The sequence below is a fragment of the Ambystoma mexicanum genome, unplaced genomic scaffold (assembly GCF_040938575.1).
Source record: "Ambystoma mexicanum isolate Mex_15411 unplaced genomic scaffold, UKY_AmexF1_1 Mex_scaf118, whole genome shotgun sequence".
NCBI lineage: Eukaryota > Metazoa > Chordata > Amphibia > Caudata > Ambystomatidae > Ambystoma > Ambystoma mexicanum.
The window spans coordinates 377,491-397,426 of record NW_027182345.1 but is presented as its reverse complement, the minus strand read 5'-3'; the positions used below and the strand labels follow the sequence as shown (position 1 = coordinate 397,426).

Genomic DNA, 19,936 nt, shown 5'->3' with positions numbered 1-19,936 from the left:
CTGCAAAATGTAACTGCTTCACTACTGCAGTTTGTTGATTTTGTGCTAAGAGCATAGTTAAACCCAATTGTTCATTGTTTTGTATATGAAATGATGATATATCCTATTGTTTCTTACAGTGCATTGGGTTGAAAAACATTTTAACAGGATCTATTGAAGAGGGTATATGGTTATGAAACAGGGACTTCTTGAAACGCACTCCTACGCTCTACCACTGACATAAACCCTTGAATGCTGAAAACTGCCCTTTTTTAAAAAGGTGATAGAGTGGGTGACTGTATGGAACTTGTAGAACTAATGACATCAGTGCACCTCTGGTCATTTGTACAAATTAATACATTTCATTAAGGGCATATTATTGGTTTCCACCACAGTTTTATAACATTCATATGAGCTTCCAATGGACTATTTCAAACTGATAATATCACCAGTAGAACTTGGGTGAATGTAAAACACAGCTTGTATCATATGACGAAATCCTAAACAGTTTCATGGTGTTTACCCTATGTTTCAGGAGATGATCAGGAGTATTTCAAATGTAGAAATGTGTTCCTCATTACATCAAATGCTAAGATTGTAAATGTTTTTTTTCTACAGGTAAAACAGTTGAACAAGGGGGCACCCAGATTTGAACTAGAGACCACTTGATCTGCAGTCAAATGCTGTACCACTGAGCTATGCCCCCAGTTCTGAAAAGTTCACCTTTATTAATTCAGGAATATGAACAAAGTGGAAGCAACATGCAATCACCCTCAAAGCAATGCATTTTCAGCCACCAAACCCTCCTTATAAGTGTAAGGGGTACAAAAGATGTCCTTTATCTGCCTTGGTAAAATACAGTGAGGTTTCCATTGCAAGAATTCATACATTTCGTATCACATGTAGATCTTGGAACATGGAAAAAAAAACTTTTGTCAAATGCACAAATTCTGCAAAACGTAACTGCTTCTCTACTGCAGTTTGTTGATTTTGTGCTAAGAGCATAGTTAAACCCAATTGTTCATTGTTTTTTATATGAAATGATGATATATCCTATTGTTTCTTACAGTACATTGGGTTGAAAAACATTTTAACAGGATGTATTGACGAGGGTATATGGTTATGAAACAGGGACTTCTTGAACTGCACTCCTACGCTCTACCATTGAGTTAAACCCTTGAATGCTGAAAACTGCCCTTTTTTAAAAAGGTGATAGAGTGGGTGACTGTATGGAACTTGTAGAACTAATGACATCAGTGCACTTCTGGTCAGCTGTACAAATTAATACATTTCATTAAGAGCATATTATTGGTTTCCACCACAGTTTTATAACATTCAAATGATCTTCCAATGGACTATTTCAAACTGATAATATCACCAGTAGAACTTGGGTGAATGTAAAACACAGCTTGTATCATATGAAGAAATCTTAAACAGTTTCATGGTGTTTACCCTATGTTTCAGGAGATGATCAGGAGTATTTCAAATGTAGAAATGTGTTGCTCATTACATAAAATGCTAAGATTGTAAATGTTTTCTTCAATTTATTTAATTAAAATAATATTTCTACAGGTAAAACAGTTGAACAAGGGGGCACCCAGATTTGAACTAGGGACCTCTTGATCTGCAGTCAAATGCTCTACCGCTGAGCTATACCCCCAGTTCTGAAAAGTTCACCTTTATTAATTCAGTAATATGTACAAAGTGCAAGCAACATGCAATCACCATCAAAGCAAAGCATTTTCAGCCACCAAACCCTCCTTATAAGTATATGCGGTGCGAAGGATGTCCTTTATCTGCCTTGGTAAAATACAGTGAGGTTTCCATTGCAAGAATTCATACATTTCGTATCACATGTAGATCTTGGAACATGGAAAAAAAAATGTTTGTCAAATGCACAAATTCTGCAAAACGTAACTGCTTCTCTACTGCAGTTTGTTGATTTTGTGCTAAGAGCATAGTTAAACCCAATTGTTCATTGTTTTTTATATGAAATGATGATATATCCTATTGTTTCTTACAGTACATTGGGTTGAAAAACATTTTAACAGGATGTATTGACGAGGGTATATGGTTATGAAACAGGCACTTCTTGAACTGCACTCCTACGCTCTACCATTGAGTTAAACCCTTGAATGCTGAAAACTGCCCTTTTTTAAAAAGGTGATAGAGTGGGTGACTGTATGGAACTTGTAGAACTAATGACATCAGTGCAATTTTGGTCAACTGTACAAATGAATACATTTCATTAAGGGCATATCATTGGTTTCCACCACAGTTTTATAACATTCATATGAGCTTCCAATGGACTATTTCAAACTGATAATATCACCAGTAGAACTTGGGTGAATGTAAAACACAGCTTGTATCATATGAAGAAATCCTAAACAGTTTCATGGTGTTTACCCTATGTTTCAGGAGATGATCAGGAGTATTTCTAATGTGGAAATATGTTGCTCATTACATAAAATGCTAAGATTGTAAATGTTTTCATCAATTTATTTAATTAAAAACATATTTCTACAGGTAAAACAGTTGAACAAGGGGGCACCCAGATTTGAACTAGGGACCTCTTGATATGCAGTCAAATGCTCTACCACTGAGCTATATCCCCAGTTCTTAAAAGTTCACCTTTATTAATTCAATAATATGTACAAAGTGCAAGCAACATGCAATCACCATCAAAGCATGTGATTTGCATCATATTCAGCCACCAACCCTCCTTATAAGTATATGAGGTGCGAAGGATGTCCTTTATCTGCCTTGGTAAAATACAGTGAGGTTTCCATTGCAAGAATTCATACATTTCGTATCACATGTAGATCTTGGAACATGGAAAAAAAATCTTTTGTCAAATGCACAAATTCTGCAAAATTTAACTGCTTCTCTACTGCAGTTTGTTGATTTTGTGCTAAGAGCATAGTTAAACCCAATTGTACATTGTTTTGTATATGAAATTATGATATATCCCATTGTTTCTTACAGTGCACTGGGTTGAAAAACAGTTTAACAGGATCTATTGAAGAGGTATATGGTTATGAAACAGGGACCTCTTGAAAAGCACTCCTACGCTCTACCACTGACATAAACCCTTGAATGCTGAAAACTGCCCTTTTTTAAAAAGGTGATAGAGTGGGTGACTGTATGGAACGTGTAGAACTAATGACATCAGTGCACTTCTGGTCAGCTGTACAAATTAATACATTTCATTAAGGGCATGTTATTGGTTTCCACCACAGTTTTATAACATTCATATGAGCTTCCAATGGACTATTTCAAACTAATCATATCACCAGTAGAACTTGGTTGAATGTAAAACACAGCTTGTATCATATGAAGAAATCCTAAACAGCTTAATGGTGTTTACCCTATGTTTCAGGTGATGATCAGAAGTATTCCAAATGTAGAAATGTGTTGCTCATTACATAAAATGCTAAGATTGTAAATGTTTACTTCAATTTATTTAATTAAACAAATTTTTCTACAGGTAAAACAGTTGAACAAGGGGGCACCCAGATTTGAACTAGGGACCTCTTGATCTGCAGTCAAATGCTCTACCACTGAGCTATACCCCCAGTTCTGAAAAGTTTACTTTTATTAATTCAGTAATATGTACAAAGTGCAAGCAACATGCAATCACCATCAAAGCAATGCATTTTCAGCCACCAAACCCTCCTTATAAGTATATGGGGTGCAAAGGATGTCCTTTATCTGCCTTGGTAAAATACAGTGAGATTTCCATTGCAAGAATTCATACATTTCGTATCACATGTAGATCGTGGAACATGGAAAAAAATCTTTGTCAAATGCACACATTCTGCAAAATGTAACTGCTTCTCTACTGAAGTGTGTTGATTTTGTGCTAAGAGCATAGTTAAACCCAATTGTTCATTGTTTTGTATATGAAATGATGATATTGTTTCTTACAGTGCATTGGGTTGAAAAACATGTTAACAGGATCTATTGAAGAGGGAATATGGTTATGAAACAGGGACTTCTTGAACTACACTCCTACGCTCTACTACTGACATAAACCCTTGAATGTTGAAAACTGCCATTTTTTAAAAAGGTGATAGAGTGGGTGACTCTATGGAACTTGTAGAACTAATGACATCAGTGCACTTCTGGTCAGCTGTACAAATTAATACATTTCATTAGGGGCATATTATTGGTTTCCACCACAGTTTTATAACATTCATATGAGCTTCCAATGGACTATTTCAAACTGATAATATCACCAGTAGAACTTGGGTGAATGTAAAACACAGCTTGTATTATATGAAGAAATCCTAAACAGTTTCATGGTGTTTACCCTATGTTTCAGGAGATTATCAGGAGTATTTCAAATGTAGAAATGTGTTGCTCATTACATCAAATGCTAAGATTGTAAATGTATTTTTCTACAGGTAAAACATTTGAACAAGGGGGCACCCATATTTGAACTAGGGACCTTTTGTTCTGCAGTCAAATTCTCTACCACTGAGCTATACCCCCAGTTCTGAAAATGTCACCTTTATTAATTCAGTAATATGTACAAAGTGCAAGCAACATGTAATCACCATCAAAGCAATGCATTTCCAGCCACCAAACCCTCCTTATAAGTATATGGGGTGCGAAGGATGTCCTTTATCTGCCTTGGTAAAATACAGTGAGGTTTCCATTTCAAGAATTCATACATTTCGTATCACATGTAGACCTTGGAACATGGAAAAAACATCTTTTGTCAAATGCACAAATTCTGCAAAATGTAACTGCTTCTCTCCTGCAGTTTGTTGATTTTGTGCTAAGCGCATAGTTAAACCCAATTGTTCATTGTTTTGTATATGAAATGATGATATATCCTATTGTTTCTTACAGTGCATTGGGTTGAAAAACATTTTAACAGGATCTATTGAAAAGGGTATATGATTATGAAACAGGGACTTCTTGAAAAGCACTCCTGTGCTCTACCACTGACATAAACCCTTCAATGTTGAAAACTGCCTGTTTTTAAAAAGGTGATAGAGTGGGTGACTGTATGGAACTTGTAGAACTAATGACATCAGTGCACTTATGGTCAGCTGTACAAATTAATACATTTCATTAAGGGCATATTATTGGTTTCCACCACAGTTTTATAACATTCATATGAGCTTCCAATGGACTATTTCAAACTAATCATATCACCAGTAGAACTTGGGTGAATGTAAAACACAGCTTGTATCATTTGAAGAAATCCTAAACAGCTTAATGGTGTTTACCCTATGTTTCAGGTGATGATCAGGAGTATTTCAAATGTAGAAATGTGTTGCTGATTACATAAAATGCTAAGATTGTAAATGTTTACTTCAATTTTTTTAATTAAAAAAATATTTCTACAGGTAAAACAGTTGGACAAGGGGGCACCTAGATTTGAACTGGGGACCTTTTGATCTGCAGTGAAATGCTCTACCCCTGAGCTATTCCACCATTTCTGAAATGTGCACCTTTATTTATTCAGTAATATGTACAAAGTTGAAGCAACATGCAATCACCATCAAATCAATGCATTTTCAGCCACCAAACCCTCCTTATAAGTATAAGGGGTACAAAAGATGTCCTTTATCTGCCTTGGTAAAATACAGTGAGGTTTCCATTGCAAGAATTCCTACATTTCGTATGACATGTAGATCTTGGAACATGGAAAAAAAATCTTTTGTCAAATGCACAAATTCTGCAAAATGTAACTGCTTCTCTACTGCAGTTTGTTGATTTTGTGCTAAGAGCATAGTTAAACCCAATTGTTCATTGTTTTGTATATGAAATGATGATATATCCTATTGTTTCTTACAGTGCATTGGGTTGAAAAACATTTTAACAGGATCTATTGAATAGGGTATATGGTTATGAAACAGGGACTTCTTGAACTACACTCCTACGCTCTACCACTGACATAAACCCTTGATCTTGAAAACTGCCCTTTTTTAAAAAGGTGATAGAGTGGGTGACTCTATGGAACTTGTAGAACTAATGACATCAGTGCACTTCTGGTCAGCTGTACACATTAATACATTTCATTAAGGGCATATTATTGGTTTCCACCACAGTTTTATAACATTCATATGAGCTTCCAATGGACTATTTCAAACTGATCATATCACCAGTAGAACTTGGGTGAATGTAAAACACAGCTTGTATCATATGAAGAAATCCTAAACAGCTTAATGGTGTTTACCCTATGTTTCAGGTGATGATCAGGAGTATTTCAAATGTAGAAATGTGTTGCTCATTACATAAAATGCTAAGATTGTAAATGTTTACTTCAATTTATTTAATTAAAAAAATATTTCTACAGGTAAAACAGTTGGACAAGGGGGACCCAGATATGAACTAGGGACTTCTAGATCTGCAGTGAAATGCTCTACCCCTGAGCTATAACCCCATTTCTGAAACGTTCACCTTTATTTATTCAGTAATATGTACAAAGTGGAAGCAACATGCAATCACCATCAAAGCAATGCATTTTCAGCCACCAAAACCTCCTTATAAGTATAAGGGTTACAAAAGATGTCCTTTATCTGCCTTGGTAAAATACAGTGAGGTTTCCATTGCATTAATTCATACATTTCGTATCACACGTAGATCTTGGAACATGGAAAAAAACTTTTGTCAAATGCACAAATTCTGCAAAACGTAACTGTTTCTCTACTGCATTTTGTTGATTTTGTGTTAAGAGCATAGTTAAACCCAATTGTTCATTGTTTTTTATATGAAATGATGATATATCTTATTGTTTCTTACAGTGCATTGAGTTAAAAAATACATTTTAACAGGATCTATTGAAGAGGGTATATGGTTATGAAACAGGAACTTCTTGAAAAGCACTCCTACGCTCTACCACTGACATAAACCCTTGAATGCTGAAAACTGCCCTTTTTTAAAAAGGTATTAGAGTGGGTGACTGTATGGAACTTGTAGAACTAATGACATCAGTGCACTTCTGGTCAGCTGTACACATTAATACATTTCATTAAGGGCATATTATTGGTTTCCACCACAGTTTCATAGCATTCACATGAGCTTCCAATGGACTATTTCAAACTGATAATATCAACAGTAGAACTTGGGTGAATGTAAAACACAGCTTGTATCATATGAAGAAATCCTAAACAGTTTCATGGTGTTTACCCTATGTTTCAGGAGATGATCAGGAGTATTTCAAATGTAGAAATGTGTTGCTCATTACATCAAATGCTAAGATTGTAAATGTTTTTTTCTATAGGTAAAACAGTTGAACAAGGGGGCACCCAGATTTGAACTAGGGACCTCTTGATCTGCAGTCAAATGCTCTACCACAGAGCTATACTCCCAGTTCTGAAAAGTTCACCTTTATTAATTCAGTAATATGTACAAAGTGCAAGCAACATGCAATCACCATCAAAGCAATGCATTTTCAGCCACCAAACCCTCCTTATAAGTATATGAGATGCGAAGGATGTCCTTTATCTACCTTGGTAAAATACAGTGAGGTTTCCATTGCAAGAATTCATACATTTCGTATCACATGTAGATCTTGGAACATGGAAAAAAAATCTTTTGTCAAATGCACAAATTCTGCAAAATGTAACTGCTTCACTACTGCAGTTTGTTGATTTTGTGCTAAGAGCATAGTTAAACCCTATTGTTCATTGTTTTGTATATGAAATGATGATATATCCTATTGTTTCTTACAGTGCATTGGGTTGAAAAACATTTTAACAGGATCTATTGAAGAGGGTATATGGTTATGAAACAGGGACTTCTTGAAACGCACTCCTACGCTCTACCACTGACATAAACCCTTGAATGCTGAAAACTGCCCTTTTTTAAAAAGGTGATAGAGTGGGTGACTGTATGGAACTTGTAGAACTAATGACATCAGTGCACCTCTGGTCATTTGTACAAATTAATACATTTCATTAAGGGCATATTATTGGTTTCCACCACAGTTTTATAACATTCATATGAGCTTCCAATGGACTATTTCAAACTGATAATATCACCAGTAGAACTTGGGTGAATGTAAAACACAGCTTGTATCATATGACGAAATCCTAAACAGTTTCATGGTGTTTACCCTATGTTTCAGGAGATGATCAGGAGTATTTCAAATGTAGAAATGTGTTCCTCATTACATCAAATGCTAAGATTGTAAATGTTTTTTTTCTACAGGTAAAACAGTTGAACAAGGGGGCACCCAGATTTGAACTAGGGACCTCTTGATCTGCAGTGAAATGCTCTACCCCTGAGCTATAACCCCATTTCTGAAATGTTCACCTTTATTTATTCAGTAATATGTACAAAGTGGAAGCAACATGCAATCACCATCAAAGCAATTCATTTTCAGCCACCAAACCCTCATTATATGTATAAGGGGTACAAAAGATGTCCTTTATCTGCCTTGGTAAAATACAGTGAGGTTTCCATTGCAAGAATTCATACATTTCGTATCACATGTAGATCTTGGAACATGGAAAAAAAAACTTTTGTCAAATGCACAAATTCTGCAAAACGTAACTGCTTCTCTACTGCAGTTTGTTGATTTTGTGCTAAGAGCATAGTTAAAGCCAATTGTTCATTGTTTTTTATATGAAATGATGATATATCCTATTGTTTCTTACAGTGCATTGGGTTGAAAAACATTTTAACAGGATCTATTGACAAGGGTATATGGTTATGAAAGAGGGACTTCTTGAACTGCACTCCTACGCTCTACCACTGAGTTAAACCCTTGAATGCTGAAAACTGCCCTTTTTTAAAAAGGTGATAGAGTGGGTGACTGTATGGAACTTGTAGAACTAATGACATCAGTGCACTTCTGGTCAGCTGTACAAATTAATACATTTCATTAAGGGCATATTATTGGTTTCCACCACAGTTTTATAACATTCATATGAGCTTCCAATGGACTATTTCAAACTGATAATATCACCAGTAGAACTTGGGTGAAATTAAAACACAGCTTGTATTATATGAAGAAATCCTAAACAGTTTCATGGTGTTTACCCTATGTTTCAGGAGATTATCAGGAGTATTTCAAATGTAGAAATGTGTTGCTCATTACATCAAATGCTAAGATTGTAAATGTTTACTTCAATTTATTTAATTAAAAAAATATTTCTACAGGTAAAACGGTTGGACAAGGGGGCACCCAGATTTGAACTAGGGACCTTTTGATCTACTGTGAAATGGTCTACCCCTGAGCTATACCCCCATTTCTGAAATGTTCACCTTTATTTATTCAGTAATATGTGCAAAGTGGAAGCAGCATGCAATCACCATCAAAGCAATACATGTTCAGCCACCAAACCCTCCTTATAAGTATCAGGGGTGCGAAGGATGTCCTTTATCTGCCTTGGTAAAATACAGTGAGGTTTCCATTGCAAGAATTCATGCATTTCGTATCACATGTAGATCTTGGAACATGGAAAAAAAATCTTTTGTCAAATGCACAAATTCTGCAAAATGTAACTGCTTCTCTACTGCAGTTTGTTGATGTTGTGCTAAGAGCATAGTTAAACCCAATTGTTCATTGTTTTGTATATGAAATGATGATATATCCTATTGTTTCTTACAGTGCATTGGGTTGAAAAACATTTTAACAGGATCTATTGAAGAGGGTATATGGTTATGAAACAGGGACTTCTTGAACTACACTCCTACGCTCTACCACTGACATAAACCCTTGATCTTGAAAACTGCCCTTTTTTAAAAAGGTGATAGAGTGGGTGACTCTATGGAACTTGTAGAACTAATGACATCAGTGCACTTCTGGTCAGCTGTACACATTAATACATTTCATTAAGGGCATATTATTGGTTTCCACCACAGTTTTATAACATTCATATGAGCTTCCAATGGACTATTTCAAACTGATCATATCACCAGTAGAACTTGGGTGAATGTAAAACACAGCTTGTATCATATGAAGAAATCCTAAACAGCTTAATGGTGTTTACCCTATGTTTCAGGTGATGATCAGGAGTATTTCAAATGTAGAAATGTGTTGCTCATTACATAAAATGCTAAGATTGTAAATGTTTACTTCAATTTATTTAATTAAAAAAATATTTCTACAGGTAAAATAGTTGGACAAGGGGGACCCAGATTTGAACTAGGGACTTCTAGATCTGCAGTCAAATGCTCTACCCCTGAGCTATAACCCAATTTCTGAAATGTTCACCTTTATTTATTCAGTAATATGTACAAAGTGGAAGCAACATGCAATCACCATCAAAGCAATGCATTTTCAGCCACCAAAACCTCCTTATAAGTATAAGGGTTACAAAAGATGTCCTTTATCTGCCTTGGTAAAATACAGTGAGGTTTCCATTGCATTAATTCATATATTTCGTATCATACGTAGATCTTGGAACATGGAAAAAAACTTTTGTCAAATGCACAAATTCTGCACAATGTAACTGCTTCTCTACTGCAGTTTGTTGATTTTGTGCTAAGAGCATAGTTAAACCCAATTGTTCATTGTTTTTTATATGAAATGATGACATATCTTATTGTTTCTTACAGTGCATTGAGTTAAAAAATACATTTTAACAGGATCTATTGAAGAGGGTATATGGTTATGAAACAGGAACTTCTTGAAAAGCACTCCTACGCTCTACCACTGACATAAACCCTTGAATGCTGAAAACTGCCCTTTTTTAAAAAGGTATTAGAGTGGGTGACTGTATGGAACTTGTAGAACTAATGACATCAGTGCACTTCTGGTCAGCTGTACAAATTAATACATTTCATTAAGGGCATATTATTGGTTTCCACCACAGTTTTATAGCATTCATATGAGCTTCCAATGGACTATTTCAAACTGATCATATCACCAGTAGAACTTGGGTGAATGTAAAACACAGCTTGTATCATATGAAGAAATCCTAAACAGTTTCATGCTGTTTACCCTATGTTTCAGGAGATGATCAGGAGTATTTCAAATGTAGAAATGTGTTGCTCATTACATCAAATGCTAAGATTGTAAATGTTTTTTTTCTATAGGTAAAACAGTTGAACAAGGGGGCACCCAGATTTGAACTAGAGACCACTTGATCTGCAGTCAAATGCTGTACCACTGAGCTATGCCCCCAGTTCTGAAAAGTTCACCTTTATTAATTCAGGAATATGAACAAAGTGGAAGCAACATGCAATCACCCTCAAAGCAATGCATTTTCAGCCACCAAACCCTCCTTATAAGTATAAGGGGTACAAAAGATGTCCTTTATCTGCCTTGGTAAAATACAGTGAGGTTTCCATTGCAAGAATTCATACATTTCGTATCACATGTAGATCTTGGAACATGGAAAAATAAATGTTTGTCAAATGCACAAATTCTGCAAAACGTAACTGCTTCTCTACTGCAGTTTGTTGATTTTGTGCTAAGAGCATAGTTAAACCCAATTGTTCATTGTTTTTTATATGAAATGATGATATATCCTATTGTTTCTTACAGTACATTGGGTTGAAAAACATTTTAACAGGATGTATTGACGAGGGTATATGGTTATGAAACAGGGACTTCTTGAACTGCACTCCTACGCTCTACCATTGAGTTAAACCCTTGAATGCTGAAAACTGCCCTTTTTTAAAAAGGTGATAGAGTGGGTGACTGTATGGAACTTGTAGAACTAATGACATCAGTGCACTTCTGGTCAACTGTACAAATGAATACATTTCATTAAGGGCATATCATTGGTTTCCACCACAGTTTTATAACATTCATATGAGCTTCCAATGGACTATTTCAAACTGATAATATCACCAGTACAACTTGGGTGAATGTAAAACACAGCTTGTATCATATGAAGAAATCCTAATCAGTTTCATGGTGTTTACCCTATGTTTCAGGAGATGATCAGGAGTATTTCTAATGTGGAAATATGTTGCTCATTACATAAAAAGCTAAGAATGTAAATGTTTTCATCAATTTATTTAATTAAAAACATATTTCTACAGGTAAAACAGTTGAACAAGGGGGCACCCAGATTTGAACTAGGGACCTCTTGATATGCAGTAAAATGCTCTACCACTGAGCTATATCCCCAGTTCTTAAAAGTTCACCTTTATTAATTCAGTAATATGTACAAAGTGCAAGCAACATGCAATCACCATCAAAGCATGTGATTTGCATCATATTCAGCCACCAAACCCTCCTTATAAGTATATGAGGTGCGAAGGATGTCCTTTATCTGCCTTGGTAAAATACAGTGAGGTTTCCATTGCAAGAATTCATACATTTCGTATCACATGTAGATCTTGGAACATGGAAAAAAATCTTTTGTCAAATGCACAAATTCTGCAATATTTAACTGCTTCTCTACTGCAGTTTGTTGATTTTGTGCTAAGAGCATAGTTAAACCCAATTGTACATTGTTTTGTAGATGAAATTATGATATATCCTATTGTTTCTTACAGTGCACTGGGTTGAAAAACATTTTAACAGGATCTATTGAAGAGGTATATGGTTATGAAACAGGGACCTCTTGAAAAGCACTCCTACGCTCTACCACTGACATAAACCCTTGAATGCTGAAAACTGTCCTTTTTTAAAAAGGTGATAGAGTGGGTGACTGTATGGAACTTGTAGAACTAATGACATCAGTGCACTTCTGGTCAGCTGTACAAATTAATACATTTCATTAAGGGCATGTTATTGGTTTCCACCACAGTTTTATAACATTCATATGAGCTTCCAATGGACTATTTCAAACTAATCATATCACCAGTAGAACTTGGTTGAATGTAAAACACAGCTTGTATCATATGAAGAAATCCTAAACAGCTTAATGGTGTTTACCCTATGTTTCAGGTGATGATCAGGAGTATTCCAAATGTAGAAATGTGTTGCTCATTACATCAAATGCTAAGATTGTAAATGTTTTTTTTCTACAGGTAAAACAGTTGAACAAGGGGGCACCCAGATTTGAACTAGAGACCACTAGATCTGCAGTCAAATGCTCTACCACTGAGCTATACCCCCAGATCTGAAAAGTTCACCTTTATTAATTCAGGAATATGTACAAAGTGGAATCAACATGCAATCACCCTCAAAGCAATGCATTTTCAGCCACCAAACCCTCCTTATAAGTATAAGGGGTACAAAAGATGTCCTTTATCTGCCTTGGTAAAATACAGTGAGGTTTCCATTGCAAGAATTCATACATTTCGTATCACATGTAGATCTTGGAACATGGAAAAAAAAACTTTTGTCAAATGCACAAATTCTGCAAAACGTAACTGCTTCTCTACTGCAGTTTGTTGATTTTGTGCTAAGAGCATAGTTAAACCCAATTGTTCATTGTTTTGTATATTTAATGATGATATATCCTATTGTTTCTTACAGTGCATTGGGTTGAAAAACATTTTAACAGGATCTATTGAAAAGGGTATATGGTTATGAAACAGGGACTTCTTGAAAAGCACTCCTACGCTCTACCACTGACATAAACCCTTGAATGCTGAAAACTGCCCTTTTTTAAAAAGGTGATAGAGTGGGTGACTGTATGGAACTTGTAGAACTAATGACATCAGTGCACTTCTGGTCAGCTGTACAAATTAATACATTTCATTAAGGGCATATTATTGGTTTCCACCACAGTTTTATAACATTCATATGAGCTTCCAATGGACTATTTCAAACTGATAATATCACCAGTAGAACTTGGGTGAATGTAAAACACAGCTTGTATCATATGAAGAAATCCTAAACAGTTTCATGGTGTTTACCCTATGTTTCAGGAGATGATCAGGAGTATTTCAAATGTAGAAATGTGTTGCTCATTACATGAAATGCTAAGATTGTAAATGTTTACTTCAATTTATTTAATTGATAAATATTTCTACAGGTAAAACAGTTGAACAAGGGGGCACCCAGATTTGAACTAGGGACCACTTGATATGCAGTGAAATGCTCTACCCCTGAGCTATAACCCCATTTCTGAAATGTTCACCTTTACTTATTCAGTAATATGTACAAAGTGGAAGCAACATGCAATCACCATCAAAGCAATTCATTTTCAGACACCAAACCCTCATTATATGTATAAGGGGTACAAAAGATGTCCTTTATCTGCCTTGGTAAAATACAGTGAGGTTTCTGTTAGGCAGAAACCTGTGCAGTTCCCTTGGGGAACACTGCAAAAGATTTAAGACTACAGGTAGAGCAGTAAACCCCTTTGGTAGCAGTCTGTACCACCCAGATTTACCTGGTAGCTGTGGCTGAGCAGTCAGACTTCTCTCAAGAAGAGTTAGGCAGTATGTAAAGTATACACAATATGTACCAAAACACAATAGCACAAGCAAACACTGACCAGAGCTTGGTTTCAAAAGTATATAGTTATTTATTTAAAATACACATAAGTTAAAAACACTCTAGCAAAAATATAGTAAAAGTACTTCAACACAGTTATAATGAAAGTAGATTCAATCCTTTCTCCTATCTAGACAACTCTAGGTAAAACACCACTTAATTAAAACAGAGGTGAGTGCTTAACGTTAGATGACACTCTAGTAGTTTCCAAGAAAGGGAGAGAAAAAGCAGAAATGGGTTAGACACACCACTCTAAGGTCCAGAGCACTTGCAATAGGCTTACAGAAGAATAAAGTCACAGGTGAGCAAAAGTCACTAGGCAGGGCCCACTCTTAGAGTAGCCGGAGCGAAAATGTGCCCAAGATCACACTGTTAGTTAGAGATTCAAAGTCTTGCAAAGAGTCAAAAAGAGGTTAGAGTGGCTCAGAAAGTTTAGCCAAAGTGTCCCAGGCACTCCCAGGTTCGAAAGCCGGGGACTAAATCTACCCCGTACAGTCGGTAGCAAGGGAAGCCAGGCAGAACACAGTACCTTAAGCGGAAAGGATCCTCCAGCGGTGGCAGTTGTTCCAGGCAGTGGCAGCAGGGCTCGACGTCGGTCAGGGGAGAAGAAGTTCTCGCTGAAGAGCAGAAGAAGAGGGTCGTTGCACTGCCCGGGAAGAAACCAGCCGCGGAGTCCTCCGGTTAAAGGGTTGGTGCCGACTTTCGCGGTATGGGGGTAAAGTGTGGTATTCCGGTTGCCGGGGTGCTTGGCACAGGCAAGGCGGCCACGAGATACCTCAAAGAACGGAAAGAAGGCGAAAACTGGTTGTCCCCACCAGTCAAGGGAAGGAGCCACTCCGTTAAGAGTTCTCCTCGGTCGTCGGGAAAAAGTGGTGAGACGGTTCAGCAGGGCTCCACCGGGTGGTGTCGTCGAAGCAGGTCGGCTCAGCTCTTCCCTCGTCGGATTCTTGGTCCTGTGGCGACTTCCGAAGTCCCAGTCCCCAAAGCCCTGCTTTTATGCAGCAAACCCCCATTCACCCAGCCTAGCTGTCACTCAACCATGCTAAGTGGTGAGCCGGGCGGCTCACCACTTGGGCCAATCAGGACGGAGTGCGACTTGAGTTACCAAGGTAACTCAGTCCAGGGTGCCTAAATCCCCCTCCACCCCTCCTAAGTACCCCAGACAGAGTGGCACCACTTTGGAGGGCTTCTGTGGAGAAGCCCGCCAAAAGTGGAACAAAGGGCTCCACTTTGGGTCAGAGTTACAGAGGCGAACACCAACGCCATTTTAGAATCAAGTTTTGGCAAAAAGTCCCAACCGGAGTTATAAAAATAAATATATAAACCGGTGGTATGTTTAAGGCTACCGTAAATAAATAATTAAATGTGTTAGCCTAAAACAATGGGAAATCCCATAGGGAAATATTCGCGGTCGAATATAAAAAGTAGTTTCCACTGCCACCAGCCAAAACTCGATCAGGGGGGACGGAGACGTGCCCCCTCGACTAACAGACCCTGGGGCAATCGAATTGCCCCAGCCAGTACGTCCACAATATGATGGTTTGTACTGGTTCTGTTCAGGATTCAAGACTAGCAAAGTCTTTGGTGACTTTACATGCCCTGGGAGACAGTAGTCAGTCCCAGGGTATGGAGTCTATGTTGGGGAGTCCCTAGGACACCCCTGGGTCACGGCACAGAGGGTGCTGTGTGACCCACACCACAAAAATACATGAGGCCCTATGGAGTAAAAGACCCCATAGCCCATTCAACACAAGGTTTAACCAAGAAAACACACTTCAACATGTCCAAGAGTGAGGGTAAAAGAGTCTCACTCTTGGCAGGAGAAAAAATTAAACCCCAGAAATCCAGCAAAGCTGCTGGGGGACTCACTAGGTAGGGAAATTCAGCCTAAACAGAGAATTCTCCCTAACACTCGCCCCCCCCAGACTAAGGGACAGGAGGATTTAATCCACTCCTGGATGAACCTCATACCTCTAGTCGATGATATACATCCTAGAGAGTCCATCAGCATTTTGATGGTGACACCTTGACCTTTGCTTAAGGGAGAACTCAAAGGTTTTCTTTTGCAAGCTAAAGGACCTACAAACCCTTTGAGGAACATCAGTCTTTTTGTTATAGGGGATCTGGTTGACCAGTCCCTCAGAAGTTGGGACAACTTCTGAACCTATGTTAGGCTTTTTGAAGGGGTCCTTATAAAGGATTCCCTTAGATCTAGAGGGGCCTCCAAGGTTCCTCACCACCTCTCTTGTGGGAGCAGGTTGGGTCTTAGGCCTCTTGGTTGGAGGGGTTGGGGTTAGGCAATGTACCTGCTTCCCCTTCCTCTTAGATCTACCCTTACCTATTTTAGGAGTTTCCCCCCTAATATTAGGATTTGAGTTGGGGTCTTCAGTAGAAGGTCCAACAGTCTGAAGGTTTTTGGCCTTAGACTTTTCTTTTCTGGTTTTCCACCAGCACTGAGAATTACCAGTTCTCTCGGGTCTAGATAGGGGCCTAGTTGGTCTATCCACCTCTTCCTCAGAAGCAGGGGGAGTCAGAGACTCTGAGACTAGGGGAACAATGTTGGAGCTTGGTTGGGGCGCCCATGTTCCTAGCATACTATCCTGAAATGTGCCTGGGTTAGAGGTCAACTTACTAACACCAGGGCTTGTAGTGGGGTTCTCAGTAGAGGGTCCCACAGGCTTAGAAGGGTCCTTCAAGGTAGCCTTCCTAGCCAATTTGGTTAAGTTCTGCTTCTCCATACTGGGAGGCCTGGGGGTATGTGACACTACTCCTAGAGTTCTTAGGTCATTCCCTAACAGGACCTTCCCAGGTACCTCAGTCTGAACACTGACAGGGATCCTTACTGTCATGTTGTTACATTGAATGAGGGCTGGTAGAATAGGAACCATTTGGACAGGGCCTCCAGACATCTTAGTGGGACCTTTGGGTGCTTTGGCCACATCCTCAGGTTGAAAGAAGCTTTCATCCACTACTGTTCTGCTGGCCCCAGTGTCTCTCCTGGCAGGAGTATCCTGGCCATTGACAAGAACACTGTCCACATAATACACCTTAGAGTTAACAGGTAGGGAGTTATACACAACCCTATTCTGGGGACTAACCAGACCCATAGGCTCTAAGTTTACAGTTGCTTGAAGACCCAAGGGTTCTTCAGCAAAGAGTTCAAAGTGGGCACTAGCCATCTGTACTTCATCCTCAGGAGTGAAGGCTAAGGAGACTGTGCTGATCCCTGCAGGTTTACCCTTGCACTTGGGATCTCCTTTGATATGGTCAGTACCCTGACAGACATAGCATTGTCCAAATGCTCTCTGGAAGGGTGGCTTGTTCTGACCTCCTTCTGGCTTGTGGCCAGAAGGTACAGTAGCCTGACTAGGTTTCCCATGTGGCTTACCCTGGTTATTTTGTGGTTTGGGGCCCTCTTTGGGATAGGAATTATTAGAATTCTCTTTGGAGTCTTTTTTAGACTGTTTTTCCCCATCCTTCTTCTGAGTTACCCCAGAATCCTTGTGAGTGGCCCTGTTGGCAACCCACAAGTCAGCAGCCTTAGCTAGTTTCCGGGAATCCAATTCCCTGGAATCAGCCAAGTGTTGTCTGAGCTCAGGAGAGCAGGCATCATAAATTGACTCCAACATAAAGAGATTCTTCATACCTTCATAAGTGTTCACCTTGTAACCCTTAATCCATCCCTCTAAGTTTTTCAAACATTCACTCACCCAGGTAGCCCAAGGGGTACCATCATGCTTTTTGAGGTTCCTAAACCTCTTAAGATACTGGGAAGGGGTCTTCCCAAACCTAGCTATCAAAGCTAGTTTCACACATTCATAGTCCTTCCTATCCTCCTCCCCCATCTCCATTACCACATCAGTTGCAACAGGGGGAAGCCTAGAGAACAACCAGGTGAGTAAGTCATTTCCTGTGATGTTCTGGAGCCCATGATTATATTCAAACAGAGACAACCAATCCAACACATCCAACTTAGGCTCATACATACCAACCAATTCTTTAGGCATCCGGGGTCTTTTAGGACTGGAACTTCTAGAGGAGCCAGAGAGAGAAACATTCTCAACAGATAATTTCTTCATTTCTAAGTCATACTTGAGCTCCATTTCCCTTAGCCTTAGTTCTTTGTCAGTTTGAGCATTCAGTTTCTTATACTCCAATTCTAGCTTCATTTTCTCTAGTTCAAAGTACTGAGGACTAAAGGTGGGACCTGGTAAAGGTCCAGTAGGCACAGCAGGTAGAGCAGGCAGAGGCCTAGGGGGGACAGGTACAACAGCCTCACCCTCCTCTTCTGACTCTTCCTCAGAAACATCAACATTTTGTTCCATGTTAACTTCAACACTGTCATCTACAGTTGCTGGAGTGGTAGGTTCCTCTGAACCATCACCCAGACTTTGGTTAGCTAACAATCTTTCAATCAGCTCCATTTTCTTGCCCTTAGTCAGGAGATCCTTATGTTTACAGAGCACTCTTAAACAATCAGCAGTTTTGGCTGCAAGGGACTCTTGACTATAGCTTTCTATAACTGACATGTTAGAGGTTTTACTTTTTCAGTGCTAAGCTTTGTGGTTAGTTGCACTAAGGTATCTAAAGCACAATAAAATGTATACTCAATACAAATCCCACCGCTGTACACCAGTGTTAGGCAGAAACCTGTGCAGTTCCCTTGGGGAACACTGCAAAAGATTTAAGACTACAGGTAGAGCAGTAAACCCCTTTGGTAGCAGTCTGTACCACCCAGATTTACCTGGTAGCTGTGGCTGAGCAGTCAGACTTCTCTCAAGAAGAGTTAGGCAGTATGTAAAGTATACACAATATGTACCAAAACACAATAGCACAAGCAAACACTGACCAGAGCTTGGTTTCAAAAGTATATAGTTATTTATTTAAAATACACATAAGTTAAAAACACTCTAGCAAAAATATAGTAAAAGTACTTCAACACAGTTATAATGAAAGTAGATTCAATCCTTTCTCCTATCTAGACAACTCTAGGTAAAACACCACTTAATTAAAACAGAGGTGAGTGCTTAACGTTAGATGACACTCTAGTAGTTTCCAAGAAAGGGAGAGAAAAAGCAGAAATGGGTTAGACACACCACTCTAAGGTCCAGAGCACTTGCAATAGGCTTACAGAAGAATAAAGTCACAGGTGAGCAAAAGTCACTAGGCAGGGCCCACTCTTAGAGTAGCCGGAGCGAAAATGTGCCCAAGATCACACTGTTAGTTAGAGATTCAAAGTCTTGCAAAGAGTCAAAAAGAGGTTAGAGTGGCTCAGAAAGTTTAGCCAAAGTGTCCCAGGCACTCCCAGGTTCGAAAGCCGGGGACTAAATCTACCCCGTACAGTCGGTAGCAAGGGAAGCCAGGCAGAACACAGTACCTTAAGCGGAAAGGATCCTCCAGCGGTGGCAGTTGTTCCAGGCAGTGGCAGCAGGGCTCGACGTCGGTCAGGGGAGAAGAAGTTCTCGCTGAAGAGCAGAAGAAGAGGGTCGTTGCACTGCCCGGGAAGAAACCAGCCGCGGAGTCCTCCGGTTAAAGGGTTGGTGCCGACTTTCGCGGTATGGGGGTAAAGTGTGGTATTCCGGTTGCCGGGGTGCTTGGCACAGGCAAGGCGGCCACGAGATACCTCAAAGAACGGAAAGAAGGCGA

The 19,936-nt window shown here is 38.8% G+C and overlaps 2 non-coding genes across 2 annotated transcripts; both read right to left on the bottom strand.

Moving 5' to 3' along the window:
- Positions 1-1,567: 1,567 nt before the first annotated feature.
- Positions 1,568-1,639, bottom strand: TRNAC-GCA (transfer RNA cysteine (anticodon GCA)). The gene has a single exon. It is a non-coding gene; the product is annotated as a tRNA-Cys (tRNA).
- A 1,843-nt stretch (positions 1,640-3,482) lies between these two features.
- TRNAC-GCA (transfer RNA cysteine (anticodon GCA)) lies at positions 3,483-3,554 on the bottom strand. The gene has a single exon. It is a non-coding gene; the product is annotated as a tRNA-Cys (tRNA).
- Positions 3,555-19,936: the final 16,382 nt, after the last annotated feature.